At 43.2% G+C, this 26,538-nt stretch overlaps 1 protein-coding gene across 12 annotated transcripts in view; it reads left to right on the top strand.

Annotated features, from left to right (window-relative positions):
* The window catches only part of ACD (ACD shelterin complex subunit and telomerase recruitment factor), a 272,109-nt gene that overhangs the window by 1,984 nt on the left and 243,587 nt on the right, over positions 1–26,538 (top strand). For 4 of the 12 annotated variants that reach the window (XM_085607173.1, XM_085607171.1, XM_085607163.1 and 1 more), the window contains exon 2: positions 18,557–18,662. The gene's annotated coding sequence lies outside the window, so the exon portion shown is untranslated. Of the gene's footprint in view, positions 1–4,530; positions 4,616–18,556; positions 18,663–26,538 lie in introns of all 12 variants that reach the window. The other 8 variants (XM_085607161.1, XM_085607166.1, XM_085607164.1 and 5 more) reach the window with 4 other exon arrangements.

Below are 26,538 nucleotides of genomic sequence, written 5' to 3'. Positions count from 1 at the left end.
ATTTTAAAATTGCGTTTAATCACAGCACAAGTTAGGCTGCTGCAAAATGTGCAAAATAATTTGGTTTAAGATCAAGTACTTTTAAAATATAGACTTTAGTGGGGCAAACATTTTTATTTATGTTCATTAAAAGGACACACTATAGAACTGAACTGGTAACACATTTGCATTACCCCTCTAAAAAAATAAGTCTTTGTCATCATTAAGCTTCAAGTTAAAGCCAAAGCTATCTCCTAAGCAGGCTTTACTTGTACTGATTAACCAGTTGTCTACATTTATTTCATGTAGCAGGCACCATGACATGACCATACTTGTTTCTTCTTTTGCTCTCTGCCCCTCTCTTGGTTCAACAGCACAGGAGGCCCTCTCCCTTTCCACCAAGGCATCTCGACTAACTGGATTAACCGTTCCATGGTGGCTGTTTTTTAACAAAATGTAGAGGATTTTGTTTTTTTTTTTAATGTGAAATCAAAACGCGTAGGCACGTTGTTCTCAACAGATCCTCACCCCCCCCCCTCCCCACCACTTCAACCTCTGGGTACTATATATGTTCAGTGGCAAGCAGATGATGGGGTCCTACGAAGAGCTGACTAAGGCAGACCATCTGTGTCACCTAGTAAAGTTGGATTCTCACTTACTATTTTCCCATGGGATTTATCGAAGTAACAATCTGATGTTTTACCTTTGATCAGAGGATTACATGGGTAATGGTCAGCTTTTATTACATTTTGTTTTGACAGTGATTTATTCTTTTAAAACTTATGATTCCAACTGTACTACACTAAAATAAGTAATCAGTAATGGACCTTAAATCCACCACCATCATTTTTAAAGTCTGCTTAGTTATTTCTATATTTAATACAGTTTGTTTTATAACACAACTATGAAAACTGATTACGTTATTTAACAATACAACACATTAAAATTATAAACCCAAATGTATTTGTTATAAAAATCAGCAATTACACTTCAGTGCTGATACATTAATGTTAAAGTTTCTAAAATATGTGAATATGAAATTATGCAATCATCCTTCATCACTTACTTTCTTGGTTGGATTGCCTAAAATATTCTGTGTTCTTCCTCTAGGTGATTTTAAATCCATCAAACTAGACCAATTCTTATTGAAATTGTCCTTTCCATTTATACCAGAAAAACACTAAGGGCCTCATAACGATGTCGGTCGTAAAGGCTCCGAACGGCATTGTTTGTCCGAATCTTTGTCGGAACCCATGTTTCCGCCTGACTCGGAAATATTTCTGAGCACCCGATTACGATGAAAGGTAACCATTCTATCTTTCCGACAGGGTTCTGAGTGGCCTTTGGAGAAACCGAGTCATGCGGAGCCATCTTGTACAGCTCTACGGACCGCGCTTCAGACCGAGCGATTACGATGTCAGATTCGGATAGCTTTTCCGACTCGGTTCGTCCGACATGGATCAGCTGTTGGAATCTGAGTTTGGGGGCCTGTAACAGGCCACCCTTCATCCGGGGCCCGTGGGTCCTCTCTTTCCAACCATGCACAGTGTGGCAGGCACCATGGGGTGCCCGCCACAGGGTGCAAGGTTTTCTGCAACAACCCATTTTTTCAATGGGAGCCTGTGTTGTCGATCAAAACACAAGCTCCCATTGAATGTCATAGGAGTCTGACCGAACGGTGGTCGGAACCTTCGTAATCAGTCGGTCGGACTCTCCGAGTCGGTTGGAAACCATTCCGACACGAAGTCGGTCAGAATGCTATCCGACCAACATCGTAATGAGACCCTTAATAATTTTGTCCTTTCCACAAGCGATTTGGTTCAGGTAGATGGGAGCTGTGTTAATGTTTCCTGTTTTTGCAAAGAATACATGAGGCTACATTTGGTACGGGTGCCTTCCATCAATGAGTAACACTTTGCAAGGAGAATTGTCCAAGTCTTATCAATTTAGTCACTTACCGTCAATAGTTGACTTGCCTTTAATATGTCACGCCTAAGCCTTATAAACTGTACACTTTTTAAATGTCTTTCCGCAACTTCATTGTGTGCTCTAAAAAGGCTGCATTCATTGTTTTCTTGTAGTGTGCATGATCTTGGAATAAAAACAATCGTGCCGGAAATGCTTGAGGCAGTTGCCAGCCATAATGTTTTGGCAATGTTTGGTATATTAATATTAAGTTAGCTACCAATGTTCTGATGCCTACCTTAGCTTAAAACATATTAAAAACCAAATCTGCAGAGTTAGGCATCAGAATATTTCTTTTATTTAGCTTAACATCTTTTATTCTGTTTTTAAGATATTCTGTGGTTTTACTCTCTTTAGTTACTTTGTTGCTATTCTTGGTCCTGTGTCTAATTCAGCTACCCCACCCTCTTCGCCCCCAGCCCCACCTCACCTCCACCCCTCAACATTTTTATTCAGGTTCTTTCATCACAGAGGTATAGTTGGAGTAACATATTTAGATTTTGTCTGGTTTTTGCACCCCTTGTTTTTCCCTTTGTGTTTGGGGGAACATTATTCAGTGAATAATCCGAGTTTGTGTGCGTGTTAATTCACATATGTTCATTGAAGAAATATTCCAGAGGTGTGAAAAAAAGACAGGAATAAAAATCGCAAAAAGACCAGAGTTATTTAGATGAGTTGCAATTGGGAACATTTGTTTATCCAAAAGAATTGCTCGTGTCAGTTACCGCTTATCCTCATTTATTAAAGGATTTTTTAAATCCAAAACATCACCACTTTGTCTGCTCTTTTAGTTTGAAACTAAGTTTTGAGAAATCTGCTGACTTACACATTGAGAAAAACTGTCCTAATTTCACAATCTCTAAATAGATAATGTTGTGTATCTTCATTAAGATTAGATTTTATGGATACTGTGTTTGCTGTGCAGATTCTTTATTTATGAAAATGCGCAAAAGCCAGGACACCATGTTTCAATGCTGTGCATCTTCTTTAAGTAAGTTGCTGCAAGATGAATGTAGATAATTCACCTCTTCTTTACGCTTTTAGCAAGGTGGCTCTTCATCCCCATGTGTTGAAGGCCATTCTGCTGTTTTGGCTCTGTGAAGTAGTGTTGGGACAAACTGCTGTCTATTGTGCGAGTCGTGATGTTGATGAAGGATGCAAAGTGCTCAAGTATAAAATGGGATCATTGCCATCTTCTATTAACACTGCACCTCTCCAAGGCACTGGATCCCCATGTGCTTAGTAAGCTTCTAATATCTAGATGAATCTAGCAATCCGGCACGCTGAAGTTATTGCTCTATTAAGGACTTCAAAGTCTTTACTATACTTTACGATAAACTTCTGACAGAACTTCTGATGCATCATGTGGGGTCCAACATGATAGACATATTCCAACACGAGAGACAGCCTCACATAATTAATTGATAGTGGTATTGAAATGTCTACTTAAAAGAGGTCCTTTTCATATGGAATTCAAGCATTCAGGTATGAGTGAACTTAATGACCCATTCTCCTCGCCTAAGACATAAAACTGTCAGATGTTAGCACATGTTGTTGAACTGATGGGTCACAATGCAAAGTAACTCCTAGTACATCATCATATCCGGCACTGAATGATCCACACATCAGAAATGTTTTCTTATCTGGAGCAGCTTCCTTATTGAAGATGGTGGCTTCACTCTACTGGTACTAGAGATTGATAATAATGGGATCAGAATCCTTATCCTGGTTGGCACCGGTGCTACCATGAATTTGAACCTGATGAAGAGCTTACACATATGTTCAAGAACATTAACTTGCCACCAACCAACGTGAGGATTTTTATTTATGGCTGAAAGACACAATTGCCCTGCAGGGGTTATTTTTGACCCACTTTCAATGTCCCCAGAATGTATACTTTCTTAGTCAAGTAGCTACGGATACTACATAAATGCTTCCAGTCTCTCTCCTTGCCTGCACCAAATCTTTAACATGCTTGGCACTTAAAGTGTTGGAGGACATAGGGGTTTTTGAGGATATGGAGAGTAGGACACATTGTTCTTGCTTTATTCTTGTTTTCTTTACCATATGGAGCAGACTACTTCTCTCTAGGTAAGTGTTTTTTATTCAGTCCCCTCAGTACAAGAGAAACCAGTTTAATTGCAAACATGTATTCACAATTACTTTGATTCTTTCAGAGATTTATTAAGCTCTTAGATATCTGAGTTTAACTGAGGATGTGTCATCTCACAATAAAGGGTTTTCTCACACATCTGTCTCTGATAACCTGTCTTTTGTCAGGAATTGCGAGTCTTTTTGTCAGTCCCTGTTTAGTTCTTCACAAGAGCTAAGATTTATAAAAAAAAAACAAGTCTTAAACCGATTCTTGAGTTCACTTTATTAGGTACAGTAGCTGAACAAGCTTATCACAAACTCTTAACCTCACTCCTTATTTTTAAAAAGGGGTTTGCAAAATGTCTAATCAAATCTAAAGTTTGACGTCGAGTGTTCTTTCATGCGCATGAAAACCCTAACCTCTGTCTTGGCTTCATGATATTTGCAATTTTTCTCCCAAACCTTTCAAGTCATCAGGATTTTTTTTCCTAGGTAGTAAACGGAAGTCATAGTAAAGAAAATCCAAGAAGACAACTACTCTAAGGTGAGGTCCCAGGGTCTAGCGCATAACCAACAGGTAAGTGGAAGCGCAACCAGAAGATTCTTATCACCTTGCCAAGCGGTGCACTAAAGCTTGGGTGCTCTTTATATAGAACCACACTCCGGATGACCCCTCCGTGTTATGTGACACTGAGATCTTAGTTTAATTTTGCAAAACCATGGGATGTTGCTTATGCAGTGACTGAAACTGCAGGAAGGTTTCTGTAATCAGGCCTCCCAACACCCAAGCATATAACAGTGAAGGTTGGGGAAAAATACCTGACAAATGGCATTATATGCTGATTACACAGATTTTAGTGCCTCATCAGGCATTTGCACTGAGAGGATTGTGGTGCACAGTGGTACCACAGGATGAGCATGATGGAAAGGCCTTTATACGCGCCTTGTGTCATGAAACATGCAAATACATAATAGACCTGTCTCTGAAGCATGACGGTTGGTTGTGCCCAGGGTCTGGCATAGGCCGGGCCTTGGGACCAACCCTGCTACGCTCTGCTGTAGGCCTTGTACTATGTGTTTGCCACACGGTAGCTTGGTCCGTGTGATCAGCCCCTACATTACATGGCCAAAGGACCTGCATAGCGGAGTTGGCTACACAGTGATTGACTGCAGTGGTTGGAAGTAGAATATTATAAAATTTCTAAATAGTCACTAAAGACCTTTTAAGAATTATTTACAGTTTATTTTGTTCATAACACTTTAATGTTTGTTTCAAAAATACTCAAAATGCAGTACAATAAACCCAATATTTTTTTTTTAAGATTACAAATCAAAACCTTAAAACTGAAATTACCAGTTATGGTTATTTGAGCAAGCCACAGCTCACCCCCATATATACTGCTCGTCACACCATTTATATAATTATTGGCATCTTACAGGCATCATTTTGTTGCACTAGGGAAAATGTCAAGCAGATATATGAGTTTATTATAGTCAGTGGAATGGGGCCTGGGCCCACAGGGGATGGTTGCGCTCAACCCAGGGTCCATGTACAATGAGTATTCCCGAACCCTGGAGGTAGTGCACAAGCCACTTCCCCCACTACACACAATGGAAGACTGTGTGCTCTGGGTTATGTGAATATAGGGTGCTCAGTGTAGGTTTCCTCCACAGGCCAGGCCCGGCACGGAACACCTGCTGCACACAGCAGATTATGTTCCTAAGGGCACTCGGCGCAGGGGTTGGTTATAAGGGAAACCCTGCAATGAATCACTGTTTCTCATGGCTGGAGATCAAGTTCAGTGAATTAAATACACATGGGTCTCAATGCAGGGCTGGGCCAGAGGCCTACCCTGTAGCATATGTTGGCACCAGAAGGTCATCAGATCATGTGCAGTGAGTTATATTCACATTCAGGGTGGTCTTGGGGCGTGTCTGATGGTGGCAAATAGCAATATATAATAATACAGCATCAGTAGATAAATACACACAGGCAAACAATTGTATATTAATAGTGATGTCGTTGATGATATCAGTGCTGAGGTGATATGTTATGTCACTAGAGATATGTCATTTTAGATTTCATCTGTCACACTTTGTGAAAACATGAGCAATGCAGTGCTGCGCTAACTGAAGTTGGCCAATTCCTGTTTCTTAAGACTGTGTTTCATGACACCACTTGAGCAATTTCTTTATTTAGTGAATGTAAATATGTGTATATGTGTGTGTACATATATATGTGTCCATTAAAATTATTTTTTATGCATACATTTGTCAAGATTCCACTGGCTATTGTACAGCCTGGTGGAACGTACTTGTGCTTACATGTGTGACGTTTATTGAACATTCATCAGGGATTTCCTGGTTTAAAACACACTTTTAAAGTGGTTTGTGAGCATTTCAAGGTTCTCAGTAGAACATATACCAGCAGTATAAATCACTGAAAGCTGTAAAAAAAATATAACCAAATTTGGTAAAGATGAGGATACTTCAAAAATTCTATACGGTTCCACTGATGTTTTCAAGAAAAAAAAAACATTTTGTTCATATTAAAGTTTTTGCTAAGATTTGGGTGTCTGCAAAACTAACCACATTATATTCATTTACATGATATACACAGTACTCCTCAATGCTATAATGAATTTACTTGATTATTATCTGGCTCAAATGTCATGCACATGACTTGGAAACCCATACGAGTCATATGAAACTCAATCTCTTTCTTCGCTTACAACACAGGATATTTATGATAGCGAAACTTTTCCTATTTACACTGAACTTCGTATTGGCTACCTTATTAGAGAAAATACTGTTATTTTCTTCATATACAGTGTTTCTTTTAGAAACGTTTATGGAAACAGCTTGGTAGTCCTTCAGAGGTCTGCAGTGGGCCTTCTCATATTCATTGATTGAAACATATGTACATACACAAATAACAATTCTTTAGAAAATTAAATCTGTTTCTTCAAAAGGCAAACATAACCTATAGCTGGTACATTTTCGAGCAGAAGGGTACTCCAAAATGCGAGAAAGATTGGTAATACGGCACAGTGCTCGTGGAGGTGAAAGGAATAATGAAGGTACAAAAAACACATACAAAAGATTTGAAAGATTACACACCCCGGAAGGTAAAAAGGCAAATCAAAGTTTTGCCTAAACAGTAGTATACCGAACAGGGATCAAATTATATTAGTGCCGACGTTTTGATCTCCTTAAAATCAGGCCTCGAAAACTCATAAAAATGTTACCGGACCTGAATTCTAGTACCTTAAATAATCTACTCGACCTAACTGTACTGTGCTTGACCCATTAACTGGTCTCATTATGTCATCCTACGCAAAAAAAATTATTTTGCACCGCCACTTTTTTCTTCATTATCACATATAAGAGCACCTTCCAATATGTGATTTCAGCACTCCTGCTGTACAACATAAACTATTTGGTTTGATATAATAGACTAAACGTTTGCACCATGTATAATAAGAATCTAGCCCACATATAGGGTACACATGACCCCTGACTTGCCTCTTCGTTCACAAATAGCCTTGCCATCAGGACAGGGGCAGGACTGTTTATCAGTTCATTTTTAAAAACTCACTTTTAATGAATATATTACTAAAGCATGAGGTGGTTGTGCACGGTCATTTACAGACAGCACATTGTCCCCTGAAATGGCCTAAAACATTACAACTAATGTGCAGTTTTACTTTTATTACTATATAATGTATTAACAATAATTTTGGAAATTACGTTTCAGCAAAAATATTTATCGTTTGCACATAAACATGTAAAGTGTTCTGGTTTGTTTTCATCCCAGAATTACAAAACAAGGGCTTTCATAACTACTGAACTTTGTTTTGAATTGTTTGCACAGTTCACTTTTTAGCTATTTAAATGGGTGTTAGAATAAAATATGACGTTCTACAGCCTTTCATTTCACACTTTTTGTACAGCATGTTTGTCAGACAGTTCACTTTGCAGGCAGAGAGAGAAAAGTAATTGTAGATATAAACTGACTTTTGACCTCTGTCTTCCAACACAGAATAAATGTGGGCCATTAGGTGAGGAGCGGGCCCCGAAAGGAACTGGGGGAGCCCCTGCTGGAGGCAAGAGTTGGGCAGGCGAGCCATCCCCCCTTGCCATTTGGGAGCGAACCACTCTGCTCACATGTGAACTGCGGAGCCTAGGGAGGGGGCCCCGCACATTGGTGGGGAGAGTGCGCTTTGTGGGCCCCCATCCCCATGCGGAGCAGATCCAGCAGGGCCTGGGGAGGATTATCCCGTGGGAGTGGAGTGTTGGGGTCCAGCTGACTAACTGTGAGGGAGGCGGTGACCTGAGTGGGCGCAGAGGTGAACGTGGAGCCAGCGCCTTCCCTAATTTCCTGGACTGCTCAGGCTGCCCATCAATCCTTGGGTTAGGGGACTGATCCGGTGAGTCATAGTGACCCATTGTGGGGGTAGTCCCTGCAACTGGAAGAGAAGGGTGGGGGTCCCTGCCTGCGAGGTGCAGTGGAGTTTGCTGTGGGGCACAGCGAGGAAGACGCCAACCTGTTCCCCCCCCACATCAGTGGCCAGAGAATTGATGCCCCCTGTTTCCTTGGCTGCTCGTACTGCCTGCCTTCGGTGGGGTAGGGACCTGGCGGGCCATCGGTTTCTATTGGATCCATGGTGGTGGCACCTCCGGCTGCCATGGTGAAGGATAAGCTGCAGTCGAGACAGGGCAAACTTGACAGATTCACCAAAGAGATGCTGCATGCACTGCAGGGGCCAGACCTGCAGGATAAAGCAGCTGCTGAGAGGGCAGACCTGCACCCCGGGACAGAGGCCATCCTAAAAGCCATCGCATCATCCTGCCATGCCCTGGAGAACAAAACAGGGAGGTTGGAGCAGATGTGGTACTGCTCTGGCAAGACCTGAAGAAAGTGATAGGGAGTGTGTCGGTTGCTAAGACGAAAATCGTAACATTGGAGGACACGGTGAAAGACCTCACCCAGGGATTACAGAAAATGAGAGCCTTCTTAGGAGAACTGGTGGCGCAGGTCGAAGATGCCAGCGATGCTCGAAATGAAACAGTTTGTGCCTCCTGGTGTTCCCGGCGGGTGCAGAGGGCCCCAGACCTGAACAGTTTCTCGAACAGTAGCTGAAATCCTTTCTTCCAGAAGACCAAATCTCCCCGTGTTTCCTTGTTGAGTATTCCCACAAGGCCCCCGCGAGGAAACCACCCCGGGGGCCGCTTAAGACCTTAAGAACAGACAGGCCTGAAAGAAGACGTTCCAGAGGAGGTAGAAGGGGTAGGCTTAAGGTGCCTCTAGGAGTGAGTCTCTACCACGGGGGAACAAGTGCTATAGGCCCACTCGTCTGATTTGAATAATCGGTAAGATCCTGAGGCTCCTCCAGAGTTCCAGCGAGGGGCCCTCTGTCACTAATGACTGAGCCACGCCATTCAAAACCTTGCTGTATGTGTGTGTCATGTTTGTGTGAGTGTTACAAGGGTAAAGGGGTTTTGCACTTACTGTTGCAGGCAGGAATTGTTTAAAGTGTTTATCATGATGGAAGGTGGGCTACAGGCATTTCCTGAATTGGGGCGGTGGGTAGTTTCGAACTCTTGCCAGGGAAAGGTGAGATGGGGGTACAGTTGAGGTTGATTTGTTTATTAGGTATTGGGGCGGACAGGACGCAACGTGCTCTCACAAGACATCATCACTACACACGGCAAGATACATGGCAGGTGGGATGAAGTTCCCCCTCCCCCCCCCCCCCCCCCTCATCCGTCGACATGCCTCAGATCTGGTGCTCCTACAGAAGATGCACTACCAGGGAATACCTGTAAATGTCTGCAAGAAGGCAGGTACGTGGAGCTACCACACGCTGTATACACAAGTGGCTCCTGGGGGTTCATTGTATTAGCCAGTAGGAATCCCCCTTTCAGATGCTGATGACCTGGGTTCACCCTGAAGGCTGCTATGTGGCTGTGCGGAGCAGATGGTATAGGAAAACGGCCCTGATCGTTAACATGTATGCGCCTCGTAGATTGTTGAGACACACCTTGGATGGATTAAGATGATCCTACTAGACCCGTCTAGCGAGTTACACATCGCAGAGGGGACTTCACCGAGGTCCTGGATCATGGGTTACACAAACATACTCCTCGAGCGACACCTCCCGGCCGGACCATGGAGCTTCCTGTTTGCGCATGCACTGGGACTCAGTGATGCTTGTTGAAGCCACCAATTAAGCTAGAGGACATTCTCATTCTTTTCGGGGGCCCCTAAAACGATGTCAAAGTTGGACTACGTGTTTTTGCCCATGGCCCAGATTCCCTGGGTCAGAGATGTACGATACCATGCCCGCAGCATATCTCCCCACTGTTGCTCCAGTTGGGCGCCCGACAGCCCCTCAGTCAGATCTCCTGGAAATTGGATGCCAGGGCCTTGAGAGACCCAGAGATAGCGAAAACATTTGGCTATATTTTGAGGAGAATGAGGGCTCATTGTCCTCTCCGGTTACGCTGTGGGAGGCATACAAGACAGTGCTCAGGGATAGAGCTCAGAACATCATCGCTATACGAAGAAATGGAGGGAGGAGAGAGCGCTCCAGTTGGAGCGCCGTTTTCTACAGTTGATAAAATTCTGGGTGTCAAAAGGTGAGGACGCTATGCATCGTCTCTTGGAAGTGATGAGAGATCAATATTAGAACCTGGTGACCAATACAGCTGTTCAGCCCTGCCTTGGGACCCAGAAACATCTATGATGTGGGTGATGAGGCAGGCCCACTTCTGGCATGGCTGGGGCGGCAGGAGGAGAACGCACGGTGGGTGGCGGAGGTGGTCACTACGAAGGGGGATCCTGTCATATCGATGAAGATATCGCCTTTTCTCGGTACTATCGGAGGACTTAATAAAGCTGGGGGACCATACGGACCAGGATATCGCTGAGTTTCTTTCAGAGATACCACTCCCGGCCTTGGATGGGGCGAGAAGGAAAGTGCTGGAAGCAGACCTGACATTATATGAGGTGGGGGAGGCCGTGCGAGCCATGCACCCGGGCAAGGTACCCGGTGCTAATGGTTTGCCGATAGAGCTCTATAAATGCTTTGCAATGCTTCTCTACCCCAGGCTGGGGTCCTTGTTTTGTGGCAGTAAGAGAAGGGGGATGCCTACCTCTGGATCTTAATCGAGCCATAATTGTGGTCATACCTAAGGAGGGGAAGCCACCCAATCAATGCACCTCCTAAAGGACCATCTCCTTGCTGAATACCGAAAGCAAAATCTTGGCAAAAATTGTGGCTACTCTGATCACAGGAGTGATAACGGTCTTAGTGCACTCTGATCAGACGGGCTTCATGCCCTCGGCGGGCCACAAGACTAAATCTCCGACATCTCCATTTGTGGCTGGAGTATCTGGGAGTGGGATAGTGACCCCCATGATGGTCATGTCACTCGACACTGAGAAAGCGTTTGACTTGATGGACTGGTAGTATCTCGCAGAGACCCTGAAGAGGCTTGGCTTTGGGTCCCAGTTTTGCAGCTGGGTGGCCCTTCTATATCACCGACCTACAGCGGCTGTAAGAGTCAACAGAGTGTTCTTCGATACCTTTTGTTGTGTTTACCTATGGTCCTTCCCATTCGATTGCTCTTTGGAATTGTGCAGATATGTGTTCTATGTTCAGGCGGTGAGTTTCGGACGTTCGGCAGTTGTGCTGAGACCTCCGGAGCTGACCGCTACGTCTTTCGATGCTGTGTGCTGAAGCGAATAAAGAACCAATCTTCACCCCTAAGAAGTTTACCAACTCTGTTCATTTGGTGTACGATTTACAACTCAACATTTGGCGACGACTGGGATTTTGCGCAGCACCCCCACAGCATCTATTTCATATTCATGATTTGGCATCTACACTTCACGTCCTGAAAATCTACTTTTGAGGAAATGTAACTGATTCTCTCCGAAGTTTTCTGCGGCAGGTTGTATGAATATTTAATTGCCTTGCGTTGGTGTGAATTTTGAAGATTCATCTCGTCCCTCAACTGCCACGCCGCGAGCGCTTGCACGAGGATTCCCCTGCTTGCGCGTTCACTGGAATCTTCCTCTCATACGGAAATGTTTCCTCTCAAGGATTCGACGTCAGCACTCACGCCGGGGTCACGTTTACGCGACCTTACGTGCCTCCATTTTAAAAGGCACCAACTTTAATTCCAGTCTCAGCGCGGTGACGCGCACACCATTTTCTTTTATTCAAAGCCTTACTTTCGTCAAAAATCGCGCATTATACATTATTAGCGCATTTGGATTTCCAGCTTCCTTGGTGATGCGCACACCTTAAAGGTACCGTTTTAAAGCATTTTAATGCAAATACATTATTGACAGACATTATTAGTGCATTTGATTTTATAGCAGCTTCGGTGATGCGCACACCTTAATTCTTTCATGCTGAAGCTCATTACTGTTTAAAGTCCGTTTTTCACTGTGATGTGCACACAATTTTTTGCACATTTTTTAATATTTGTTTCAATTCATTTTATTCCACTTTAATTTATTTTTCTTGTTTCAACTATGGCCACCATGCAAAATATTTCCTGCCCTCCTCATTTTCTACCTGAACCAGGTATCATTAAGATAAAATGGAAACAATGGTTCAAAGGTTTTGCTAGTTACATCATAGCTTCAGATGGGACAAAGTTTTGATCCTGTAAGGAAGTTAGCACTTCTCTACAATAATTTAGGTTCCGAGGGGCAACGTATTTTTGACCATTTACCAGTCATTAACCAAACTAGTGAAAGTGAGTGGGATGTCTATAAAGAAGCTGTTTGTAGACTTTCCAATCATTTCAAAGATGAAACAAGTGTTGTCGTTGAAAGGCACAAATTCTATACCAGACGCCAATTTGAATTTGAAACAATTGACACCTTCTTAACTGAATTAAGAGTTTTAATAGCCACATGTGAATTTGATGGGAGTATTGATTCTTATCAATTAGTGGTTAACTGTTTTAATAAAAAGGTACAAGAAAGACTCCTCTTTTCTAGGAATCCCTCCTTAGAAGAAACATTAGAATTAGCCAGAGGCATTGAGAGGTCAGTTGTTGCACAGAAGGAGTTAAACAGAAATAAAAATGAAACACTCAGTGAACCTGTTGTTGCCATAAGTACTAAACCTAAAACCAATAATTTTAAATCTCATGATGTGAAGAAACAGAATGTTTGTTATAGATGTGGGTCTTTTTCTCATTGGGCCAATGCAAAAAACTGTCCAGCCTTGAGAAAACTTTGTGTTAATTGCAACAAAGTTGGCCATTTTTCTCGAATGTGTAAGATGCCTCGCAAAATTGCAACTGTTGAAAATGTTGAACAACTTCCCGATTCCAGCGTTTGTGCTATTAGAAATACAAAACAAATTGTTCTTGCTGTTGATTCTGAAGTTTCTGATGGCGGTCCTTTATGTGACATTTCTATTAGTGATATCAACTTACAAGTGACTGTAGACTCTGGATCTCCTGTTACTTTCATTTCTGATGAATTGTTTTATAAACATTGGAATCATATTCATCTTAATCCTCTGGATAACCGCACCATTGCCTTTGGTGGACATAATATCGACATGTTAGGTTTTTTCTCTGATAACATCAAATTCAGGGACAGAGTAATTTTCACCAAAATTTATGTGGCAAAGAAAGGATATAATATTTTGGGATGGAGAGACCAAGGAAAATTCGGAATGATCTTAAGAACTGGCACCACTTGCCCGATCTCATTGGTTGATCTTCCCAATTCCAATCTAGAACTTCAACAGTAGTTACTTGATCATCACACTCTTTTTCAAGAAAGACTTGGTTTGGTGCATAATTTTGAACACAAAAGTTTATTAAAAAAGGACGCAATACCAGTCATCCATAAAGTAAGAAATGTTCCTTTATCAATCAGAGACCAACTAAAACTACATTTGGAGAAATTATGTTCTGAGAAAGCTATTGAACCAATGGATTCATGAGAGTGGATTTTTCCTATTGTTGTAGCCAAGAAAAAGGATTCTAATGACATCAGGCTCTGCATTGATTTGAGATCCCTGAATAAGAACATTTTAATTGACTGTTTTCCTCTCCCAAAAATACAAGAAATGTTAGCTCGTTTAGGTGATGCAAAATTCTTTTCCTGTATTGATCTTAGGTCAGCATACCACCAAGTAGAGCTCGCTGAAGAATCACGTTCCCTCACAGCATTTAACACTCCATGTGGTGCTTTTCAATTTTTGAGAATGCCTTTCGGCCTTGCTTCGCCCTTTCAAAAATTGATGTTCAAACTTTTTGGTGAATCCAAGAATGTGTTGGCTTATCAAGACGATATCCTAATTTTTTCCAAAACATCTGACAAACATATTCAAATTTTACGTGAGGTCCTTAACACTCTTGAAAATCAGGGGTTTACAGTAAAAAAAGAAAAGTGTAAATTTCTTCTCAATAGTATTGACTATCTAGGACACCATATTTCAGATGGTGGGATTCAACCCAAGTCTGATCTTGTCATTGCAATTCTGGACAGTCCTGCACCTGTTAATAAGGATCAACTTCGATCCTTCCTTGGACTCTGAGAATATTATTCACGATTCATTGATAGTTTTTCCTTGCAAACCGAACCGTTGAGGAAACTTCTTAGGAAAGACGTAGAATTCAACTGGAGTGAAGTCCAATCCGCAGCCTTCTCTAATTTAAAAAATCTAATTTTAAAAGCACCTGTCTTACAATTCATTCAGGGATGATGTTCAATCTATTCTTACAGTGGATGCAAGTGGTGTTGGTTTAGGTGCTGTCCTTACACAATTGATTGATGGTATTTTACAGTACAATCGAAAGAGAATCGTTGGCTTGTGTTTGGGCTGTCAGACATTTTGAGACTTTTCTTTGGGGCAGGAAGTTTCTTTTAATTACCGATCACAAACCTCTTGTTTTTCTTTTATCAAAGAGGGATCATGATAAACTTAGCCCTAGACTGGTTAAACTACTCTAAAAAATGTTCGAGTTTAATTTTTCAATTAGGCACATTCCTGGAGGGAAAAATACTCGTGCTGACTTTCTCTCTAGATGTTCTTTACTTGAGGAAAATTCATCTACCTATGTTGATGATAGTGAATGTGTAGTGGGTTTAGTGGATGGTTTGGTGGTGCTAGAAGGGGCTATTACTTACCCTGAATGGATTCAATGTTCTAAAGCAGACCACTTACAGTGTATCATTAAAAAATTCATTGTCAATGGCTGGCCTGAAGAAAGAACTCTGTGCGAAGGCCTACGATCTTTTCACAAAATAAAAGACGATCTCACCATTGAAGGTGATATTGTTTTAAGAGGTAACCTATTAATTCCTCCTGGGAAGCTCAGGCTTAGACTTATCAATTTTGCTCACCAGGGTCACCTTGGAATGACAGGCACTAAAAAATGCTTACGACTCTTTTATTGGTGGCCTGGTATGGATGTCGAGGTGGAAAATTTTGTTGGTCATTGTCTTAGTTGTTCCATGTCTGACAAGTCCTTGAAAGTGCGTAATACACCTCTCCATCCTGTTGACTTTCCTAATGGTCCATTGGAAAAATTAGGCATCGATTTCATTGGTCCCATGTATAATCTTCACTCTAATTTAAGATATGCCTTATTTGTTGTTGATTATTTCTCCAAATGGGTAGAATGCAAATTTCTTTCCCAACCCTCTACATTGGCTGTGATTGACTTGCTCCGTGATTTATTCCGACGTGAAGGAGTCCCCAAAACTATAGTGCCGGACAATGGTGTCCAATTCAAACCTCAAATTGTGCTAAATTTCCTGGAAAATTTAGGGATTAAACGTTTGACCGTTGCTCTCTACAGCCCCCAGGGTAATGGCATGGTTGAGAGGGTCAACAAAATGATTAAGGAAACTATTCAACGCGCATCCTTACAGGGAGAGCTTATTCACGAAGCGCTGCAAGAAAGACTTTGGAGTTATCATAACACTCCCCATTCTGTCACAGGGATTCCACCCTTTGTCCTTCTCAAAGGGTGTTATGGTTCCTCTAAACGTAGCCCGTTCTGGGTTCTTGAACATACCAATTCTGCTAGTAACATCCAAGATATCAAACAAGTACGTTCTTCTGTAGAAAGAGCTCAAAATAAAATAAAATTGACATATGACGCAAACAAGAAAGTTAAAGATCTTCAATTCTTGGTTAGAGATTTGGTTAAGATTAGGAGACCACTTGGTTGAAAATGCAGAAAGTCTAAATTTTTTCCTTTGACACGCATTACTAAAGTCTCCAAACATGCAGTATTAGTAGAAAATGGAAAGTGCTGGAGCAAAAGAAACGTAGTTCTGATAAAGAATGGTATTCATGCTAATTCTAATCTTGAGAATTATTCTGACGAAGAGTTCTCTGCCAACCTCAATTTGTCTGATTCTGATCAATCCATCGTACCCATTAACACAGGTTGTGACAATATTGTTGTCTCGCAGGATGTTGTCAATGATGATCAATCTTTTGTTAATACTATTACAGATTTGTCCTTTTCGGAAAGAAGGGGGAGGTCGGAATGGTCTTCTTCTTCTGATAATAATACTATTGTTCCTAGGGAAAGCACAAGAGTTACTCGTGCTCCTTATTATTTGAAAGATTACGTTTTACATTGAATTCTCTTCTGGGGTTATTTTCACCTTTACCTTTTATTTTGCTTTCTGTTTTCTCTTTGGTAATTGTCTTTTCCCCTTTCTTTAGTTCTGTTCCTTTTTTGATTAAAGAGGGAAGATGTGTTGTGTTTACCTATGGTCCTTCCCATTCGATTGCTCTTTGGAATTGTGCAGATATGTGTTCTATGTTCTGGCCGTGAGGTTCGGAGGTTCGGCAGTTGTGCTGAGACCTCCGGAGCTGACCGCTACGTCTTTCGATGCTGTGTGCTGAATCAAATAAAGAACCAATCTTCACCCCTAAGAAGTTTACCAGCTCTGTTCATTTGGTGTACGATTTACAACTCAACACCTTTGTCTTGGGGAAAGGAATAAGGCAGGGATACAACAAAACAGAATTTACAGGCAACGGCTTAGTGAAAAGACAATTACATTGTAAATCTTGTTTTGTTGTTTAATTCATTGTATTGTGTAATTTAAAAAGCTGATTTTCAAACAAATTATTTAAAAAATTAACATAGATGTGTATGCTCACTGTTTTAGAGATATTAACATCTATGAGATATTTCTATTCACTAAGGGACCGCTGAGCCTGAAACACGTTGAGGTGATCGAAGTTCACATTGTTTTTGGTTAGATACATTGAACAATAAATAGCTTTATAGGATTTTGACTTTAGAGAGCAGTATGGCACGGTGAATTAAACTCTAGAACGTATTTCAAGGAATTTATTCTTGAATCACAAATTATAATTTAGGGTAAGAATCTTGAGGTAATCCGCCCTAAAGATAAAGTTGTGCAGGTTATTTTACCTTCTCTAATTCACAGAAAAGAATATTTGAAGTTTTGCATGGGACAGATGCTAGCCAAGTTGCTCATGGGGCTTGGACTAGAATTCCCCAAAAGGGTCAGATCTGCACTTGTAATTCGAGAGTTCTTTGAACAGCAGAGCACTGGATTGCCTGTCCAAACCTTTTGGCCACAGGGTATATTTTTAAGCTGATGTGCAATTAACAGCGCCAAAAAAGGACTTTCCCTGTAGCTTTTATGAGCTGGTTTGGAGCGGGTTCGTACTTTTATATGTGCTCTTGTTCATTGACTGGCATCATCAGATTAAGGGCCCTTCTGTCATCCAGTTGATCAGACTGCATGTGAAGTCACTACAAGCCTGTTCCAGCTAACCCACAGCATCTGACAGTGCAGGGACAGGTGCACACCCCAACTTTTGCAAAGCTACCTGGCTTTCTTTCCTTCGTTTATTTCTGTAGGCTGTCGCTCCCTGTGCAATGAAGGAAGTAGTCTGCAGCTCAAAGTATTTACAAAAGGAGGGCTGTGAACTAATCTTTACCATCAACATAGGTTCTGGTGTTTGCAAGTGTTGTCTTTGATCCCCCCTCCATTCTCTCTACTTGGTGGCAGCACTTCCGGCTGGAGAGCCAGCAGAAGAGCAAAGTCTTGAAATCTCTCCCTCACCTTGCTTCATTCTGCTCCCGTGACAGACACTGCATTAATCAAGTGAGGACCCCTTCCAAGTGCAGCTTAAACTTTAAAGCTGCTAATTTCGGTGGCAAAGCAGCGGGAGCACAACTGGCATGTAAGTTCCCAGTTGCAGGTAGGTGGGCTGTGAACATCTCCTCGGTGGTGTGCCAAAGATGCATTAGGCAGTTTCCAGGCACATATGCAACTGCCTTTACACACGGTTGGATTTTAGCAGATTGGAAGGAGTTCATGTGTACTTTCTACACACCTCCAGTGTGATTTTTGACAAATGAAAGTTACAATTCATTATTTACTTTACACTGTGTTAATTGATTGTGTTGTGGATCCCGGACAAGTTCAGCCAACAGTTACAAATAAATGTTTTCATGATTTTCTTTTCAGACATATTCCAGTGTTTTAAATTCAGGAAGACGCCTCTGTGAGTTGAATATTCATTGCTGAAAACTGTGATCTACATATCACAAGGCTGGATCCTGGTATTGCTTGGGTAAGAAATTGTACCTGGTTATTTATAGAGATGTCAGAATTGCAGCATGAAGTGTTTTCCAAAAACAAGCTGTTATGTGAACCAGCTTCAACTGTCAGAATCAAAGGCTTGGTGGATAAGGCACCTTCCAAAGGAATCTGAAAGCTACTGTTTTGAATTTGGAGGAAGGTAAGGGGCAACTAATTATATTACTTAGCACTTCAATCATTGAATTAAAAAAAGAAGTGCATGTCACACTAACACTGTGTTTATTTTAGGGGTGCATATTGTCATGAACGGTGCTGACAGTATATATGTATGCTAGAAATCCATGATCTCCTATTATGATATGACATTACAGAAAAATATATAAATACACACTTTTATTACCACACCATGTCTAAACGTATAGCTTCTAAGTGACACCAATGAGATTTAGCACCTTTGTTCATAACTGTAGGGCAGCATCCATCCGCCCCCATTTGGAGGGCTCCAAGGCAGGTGGGGGTTTTGCAGGCTTCCACCCGCAGTGGCTGAGGTCAGTTGCCGCACTTGACTCTGTGGGTAGCGGGGAGCTCCACAGTGAACCAAGAAACACAATAGGTTAATTATCCAGCTCAGTTGCTTTTTCAGAAAAATAAAGTACTTTACTCACACAGCAGTGTTGATGCTACACAGTCCAATTGGTTATACAAGACAGTGTCCATGGTTGTGATGCTCCTTCGTGGAACTACAATCCATAATTCCTCTTACTCGTCCCTCCTTGGTGGGCCTCGCTGGTTGGGCCGCCCTTTTTGGGCAATTCTAAAGTTAAAGCGTGGATTACGCTCACGTGCAGTTTGTTTTGATCTGCAACAGTCAAATGCGCCCTCAGTTCAAGTTTGCACAATGAGTCTTACACCTTGTGGTGAATTGGCATATGCAAAGGTTTGGTAATTGCTCCCCTAGGGAGCTTGGGCAACTCCTCCATATGTCTATGGCTGGGCGTAGGAAGTGGAAAGCTCACAGGAGTGCCATTAAGCCAGACATGAGCTACATCAGAATGCACATGCGCTCAAGTTAGTCTCCGACGCTGTGGCACAGGTGCGGAACCGACCACAGTAGGTCCTTAAATTGCAGTTGTGTGACCCCGACTTGGCCAATGGCATGTGCTTCCCCGATTGGGCCAGCAGTGTTCACAGCGGATGCAGCTTCAACTGGGCCAGAGCTTGCAGTTCACGACGGGTCCTACGATGACAATAACAGTAGTAGCAGTCCTGGATTGGACTTGCAGTCATCACATTTGCAGCCCCCAGCCACGCCTACAATGTTCAGGGTTTGTAGCTGTTCCTGCCAAAAACTGGGATAAAAGACCAGGAAGACCTTCTGTCACATCCGTCACTCCTAGCTCTTTTAGGCAGTCAGCTGTCTCTGGCTATCCATTAGTAACCAGGGACATGCTGGGCCTCTCTCCTCGTAGTCAGTCTGTCCTCCTGCAGGGCTTGGCAGACTCCTTCCCATTTTCAGCAGGCCGAGAAGCTTCTAGCTGCTTCAGGCAGATGTACAGCTCCTCCAGCAAAATGTTCAGACTTCAGGTGCTGCCCACTCACCTTCAGTAGACTGACTGTTAAGCGCACACCATCCCTGGTTGCACAGACATTCTTTGAGTACTCCTCGGAGCTCTCCCTCCCTTAGCCATAAAGTGCTTGGAAATTGAGCAAAGTGGTGTTGTGTGCATCCCACTTGTATACCCAATTTGTAGGCAGAACTGTTTTGAGGTGGAGCTTCTTTCAAGTGTCCTCCTCCGGCTGCTCTCCGGACACAACCTTTGTATAGAGTGATGCTTTTCACAGCAAGTAGCACTGGGGCTGTTCCCAACCTAGAGCTCCCACAACACAAGTATAATGAGGTGTGAGGTTTCTGCACCTGGTTGTTGTCAGTCCAACATAAGAGAAAATATCTGGGACATACAAAAGGACAGCCTTAAGCTAGAAACATTCTCACCTCACACAATAGTGATTGCAGTCCCTATACCTCACAAATATACACCTCAAACCGATTTTGTCTCCCTCTAACATCCACTAAATGACAGTGGTCAGGAAGATGAGTCAGCAACTCCTTGCCAACAAAAGGCCTCATGCAATTTCTAAATGTAGGCCAGTTTCCATCTTCCTCACTTCCGTGTCTGGATCTTCTCCCTCCATTTACCCAAAGCACTACACTTCTGCCATTTGGGAGAACAGCCCCAACCCTCCATATTGTGCTGTGCCAGGCTAGGAGCATCCAAAATGTATCCTACAGGCCCCAGTGCTCAGTCTCAACTCACCCCTTTTGTATCACTATACATGATTTACAAGTACTACACATGTACACACTTGACATAAACAAATGATGCCTGGGCAAGCTTCTGGACATACACCGAATAGCTGAACCTTATGCATTGAGGCCAATAGGCCACACTTCCAGTGCCACAGATAAAAAGGGTTACTCGCACTATTGGTCTTTCTAAAAATGCAGTATGCTGCCTACACTGCTTTATATGCTGACCCAGGACAGGGTTAGTAGTTCTCGTCCCATGATATAGGCATGCTTGGTGTGCCCCTCCAGGTCACAGTACAGGTCCAGGATTTCATATAGTCCAAGACAATGTGTAGCCCTCTACACACACTAACTTAGATTAGTGTAACGTTAGAATACCAGATATGCATTCAGTTGGGCACTCGGGCATGGGAGCCGGTATACCAAACAGGGGCCATTCCTGTCCCAACTCCATTGCTACTCAGTTAAAAACAACAGGGCCCTCTCAGAACCCTTCACCCAAGTGTTAAGGTTGTTAACAATAATAAAACCTAATACTTAACTATATCTAAGTCTCTAATCCAGAAAGCTGCAAAAAAAGCTGATCGTGCAATAATGCAAAATTGTGGAAATACACGACAATACAGCCATCAACTAATCACATAACCAGTTCTCAGCACCATGTACCATGGTATACCGTGAACTTCCCACAGTATACCATAGCACAATATATAACTATGTTTATACAACTTATAAGTTTAACATTACTTCCACTATTTACATATACTACCAGAAAATTTGCATTTACATATTATAATATATATTTCGGAGATATAACATTGACATCTTTTCACACAATCCTCTTTACGCCACTCCACTGTATAACAGTTGACTTTATGCCACTCTATTGTACGATATGTGGAATATACCAATCCAGTTTACAAGACTCCAGTCTACGCCACTACTTTGTACACTAATCCACTGCACGTTTGTTTCTCTCATCTACTCCACACTGTACGCCACTCCAGTCTACACCACTAAACACTACACTATTACACTGTTCAACACTATATTCGATTACACTTTCATGTATGCCAGTTTATAGGACGCCCCTAACTACTGCTTGCAACTGTACACTATTCCACTGTACGCAACTCCAAATCAGGCTATTCCCCTATCTATTCCACTTTGCCCCACTTAATGGTACACTACTGGAGTGCACGCTTTTCCAATGTACGCTTCTCCACTATATGGCAGTCCATTGTACTGAAATACAGTAGACATCACCGGACTGTACCACAATCCACTGTATGCAATCTCACTTTACAAGACTACATTTTGCGCCACTCCACTAAACAGCCTTTAACTGTACGCCACTAAACTCTACGCTTGTATAATTAAGCTGATTAAATTGTTCAACACCCTACTGTACGCTACTCCACTATATGCCACACACATCTGAACACTTAACACCAGTAAACTCATTTATTTCACTGAACACTACTCAGTTCTACACTACTTCACTGTGTGACAATACATTTCATGCTATTCCACTATACGCTATTGCACTGTACCCCACTGTAGCCTAAGCTATTCAACTCCACACTACCTCACTGTATGGCATTCCAATATACGACACTCCACTTAATGCAATTTTATTTTACAACACTATACTGTACCACACTCGACTTTACGTAAGCCCATTGTACACCACTTCAGTGTACGTTATTCCAGTTTACTGTACTTCACTGTACCACTCTTAAATGACAAATCAGTGCTGCGCGTGATGAATCTCCTAATTTTGTCCGTCCCACCCATGGGTAATATGTATGATTTCACATTCTTGCTGTGCGCACAAGCTTTGCATCTACCACATTTAAAAAAACTCCATTGTTCACTGAGCCACGATCCCGCGGCTGCTAGGTTTTTAATGGGCTAGCTGTGCACCGTTATGTCACGTAGGGATTTACTCTTCCTATATGTAATGCAGGGGAATGGACAGACTAACTTGTCAATAGTTGCATCTGATCTCACCATACCCCAATGTTTCCTAAGTATCCTACTTATGGCCCCTGATTCCTGGCTGTAAGTCGTCTTGAATCTTACTTCATTGTTGGTCTTCTTTGTCTTTTTGTGTGTTAACAGGCTGTTCCTCTCAACCTTGGATACTTTTTCACTCGCTGTATTGATCACTTTCAAAGGGTATGTCCTGACATTGAATCTCACAATCATCCTCTCTTTCTCAGACCCAAAAAGATCAGGAGTGCTACAATTACATTTTGCCCGGAGTAACTCTCTGTATGGAATGCTTAATTTCAAATTGGAGACGATGGTGCCTACGGGCATGGAGAATGCAATTTCCTGCAGTGGCTTTCCTATAAAGACTAGTTTCTAATGTGCCCTATCGGACTGTAAGCAAAACGTATAAGAACTCCATTTCTGACATATGTATTTATGGTAAGGACTTTTTGCTGTGGCTGAATGAAAATGAGCTAATTTTGAAATTCACCAGTAAATACATAAGTCAGAAATGGAGTTCTTAGACGTTTTGGTCACAGTCCGTGAGGGCACATTAGACACTAGTCTTTAGTCATGAGTGATGTCATTTAAGATGTCATCAATGATGTCACTGACCATGTCATGAGTGATGTAATATGTGAGGTCATAAGCAGTGCATTGCGGGGTCACGAGTTATATCTTTTTTTTTTTTTTAACCTTTATTTTTTATTTTGCAATAAGAACACAATGAATGCACCTTGTTCGGCCAGCAGGCAGCAGGGGACCAGTTACAGTGTTTTCCACAATAAAAGGAAATAGGCAAAAAACAACAGGGCAGTCCACTTCCAATCATTCATAGTTTCAAAATACAACAAGTGGCCTGAGGGAGAATTCTTCAGGGGGAGCCCTGTGACCCCTGTTCCGACCCAATGCCAGCCCACTCTGAGTCGTTCCGCTAGCCCCCAGTCCCATTGAGTGCCAGGAGATCCCTACAAAGCGCTCTCCAAGTCATGAGATCCTCAGCCAACTTCTCATCCCTCCTGATAGCCTTCTTGTGTACTTCTTCAGTAATCGACCATTCTCGCACATCTCGCCACCAATCAATCAAAATAGGAGAACTCCTACCTATCCACACAATGGCAATTCTACGCCTCGCTAGTACTACAAGCAATTGCAGCAATTTGTATGCCATTTTGCGGGTTTAGGTCTTGGAACCTGCCCAAGCAGTCATTGAAGTTAGGTGGCTTCGTTCCAAAGGCTTGTAGCCCCCCCTCACCCGCTCCACCACCAGCTCCCAGAATCTCTGTACCTCGGGACACCACCAGGCTAGACTTTGTTTTCAAACATATTTTTATTGGCATTTATGTCAATATCCATCCATAATCGTTTAACTCAACAGTCACTGGGATATCACATTACAACCACCAGGTTAGATGTATAAAGTCCGCCTCCACCTTCCCACATTTAGGCCAGGCGCCATCGCGGCCTGGATCTATACGGCGCAGCTTCACCGGGGTGTAGATAAGTAAAATGTATTAGTTTAAAGCGCGCATTACCGGCTACTGTGTGGGTCAGTGCGCACGCGGACCCCCAGGCCCTGTCGTCCATAGGAACCGGCAGGTCTGCATCCCAGGCTGCTCGTGCCACCGGGTAGGGGTGGGGGGTACGGCATCGGACTCATGGAGACCAAACGGCGTCCCCTGCAGCACATGAGCATAATGCCCAGGGTTTGAGTCGTCTGTGGAGCATCAGGAAACGTGAACAAGTCTCCCTTGATAGGTTCATGAGGCCTGCGTGCTGAAGGTATTGGCCCTGTCCCAGGCCAAACGCCTCACACACTTGTTCGTATGAGAGAAAGGTCTCATTCGGGTACAGGTCTGCCAGTACTTGACAGCCCCCCTCCATCCAGGCCTGGAATGACATGTCCCCTATCATCCTTCGTACTGGAGCCAGGGACCACAAACTCAGCTCCCGGTGGAACGGTACACGCCTGAGGACGCTCTCCATGAATGCCTGCCACACAGCCGCGGTCTGCCGGACCAAGTAGGGAAAGTCTCCAGAAGCACCAGACCCCTCCATCAAAACAGCACGAAGTCTCACCGACTGAGCTCCACCTCCGACAAGGCAGTTTTCCCAATTATATCCCTCATCAACCCATCGAGCTGCCTGCTGCAGGCGTGCTGCATAGTAATACAGATCAAGCCTGGGAGCTTCTAAGCCTCCATCCTCATAGTGCCTCGTTAGTACCTGCATGGCCACCCTACAGTGACGTCCTGCTCAATAGAGAGCCACCAGTAGGGAACTCAACTGCCTAAACACCCTCATAGGGATGTTACATAATGAATTCTGGAGCATATATAAACAGCGCGGCAGGACGATCATCTTGGCAACTGCCACACCGTCCGTGAGAGACAGCAGTAAGATGTTCCAGTAAACTACTGACCACTTCAAGGAGTCTAGCACCCCAGTCACGTTCAGTTGTCATTGTGCATTTGTGAGTGCAACCTGTACACCTAGATATCTGAAGTGTCTAGTCTCACAGCACAGATCCAGCTTCGGAAGGCCCTCCTGTGGCTGTGCAGCCATACCAGCCAGGGGGAATAGTAAAGACTTGCGCCTATTCAGGTGTAGGCCAGAGCAGTCAGCAAATTCGTCCAGTAGTTGCAAGGGCTTAGGGACCGCACTGTGGGGTATGCAATGTAGAACAAAGCATCATCTGCATACAATGATATAGGATGGGTAGTTTCCCTCACGCAGATCCCCCATGACCCGAGTAAACGTTGTGCCCACACGGCCATGGGCTCTATAGCCTAAACAAATAATAAAGGCGACAGAGGGCAGCCCTGACACGTCCTGCGCTCGAGCGTCCATTTCTCTGACCGACTGTGCCCCAACCGAACACAGGGCTCTGTATAATGGAGTTGCACCCACCGACAGAAGCGTGGGCCAAAGCCCGTCAACTTCAGTACCTCCTGAAGCTATTCCCAGTCTACAGAGTCGAAAGCCTTCTCAAGATCAATGAACACCAACGCCAATTCCTCTTCTCTGGTCTGTACCTCATGCATGACATGTGATTAGGGCTGTAGGTTCATGCCGGTGTTGTGACCGGGGATGACCCCACACTGGTCCTCATTTAAAAGGTGTGGCATATGGGGACCGAGTCGCCTAAGAAGGGCCTGAACATAAAATGTTGATATCGGTATTGATCAAGGTGAGTGGGCGGTACTCTGATGGGTCCTGTTCCTCACCCCCCTGCTTCAAGCGCATGCAGATATCTCCTTCCAGTAGAGAGAGGGGCAGAACACCCCGCCCAAAAGCTTCATTGTAAACTTGTAGGAGCGGCTGCACCAACTGCTCAGAGTAGGTCTGATAATATTCGATTGGGAATCTATCAACCCCGGGTGCCTTGGCCCTGGGCAGTTCACTGAGTGCCTCCAACAGTTCCTCAGTCGTTAGACAGGCCTCCAGTTCCTCCCTAGCAGCTTGCGGGAGCCACAACAGCGCAACCCCCCCAAAAAATGGGACATAGCAATCAGCCCGGACTGAGAGGTCTACAGCATACACCCTCTGCAGGTGCTGCTGAAACACGTCCAGTATGCCTGCTCTAGAGTATTCAGTTTTA

Source organism: Triturus cristatus, chromosome 5_2 (genome assembly GCF_964204655.1).
Source record: "Triturus cristatus chromosome 5_2, aTriCri1.1, whole genome shotgun sequence".
In the NCBI taxonomy this organism is placed as follows: Eukaryota; Metazoa; Chordata; class Amphibia; order Caudata; family Salamandridae; genus Triturus; species Triturus cristatus.
Note: the sequence above shows the minus strand (reverse complement) of the source record. Positions and strands in the feature narration are given on the sequence as shown.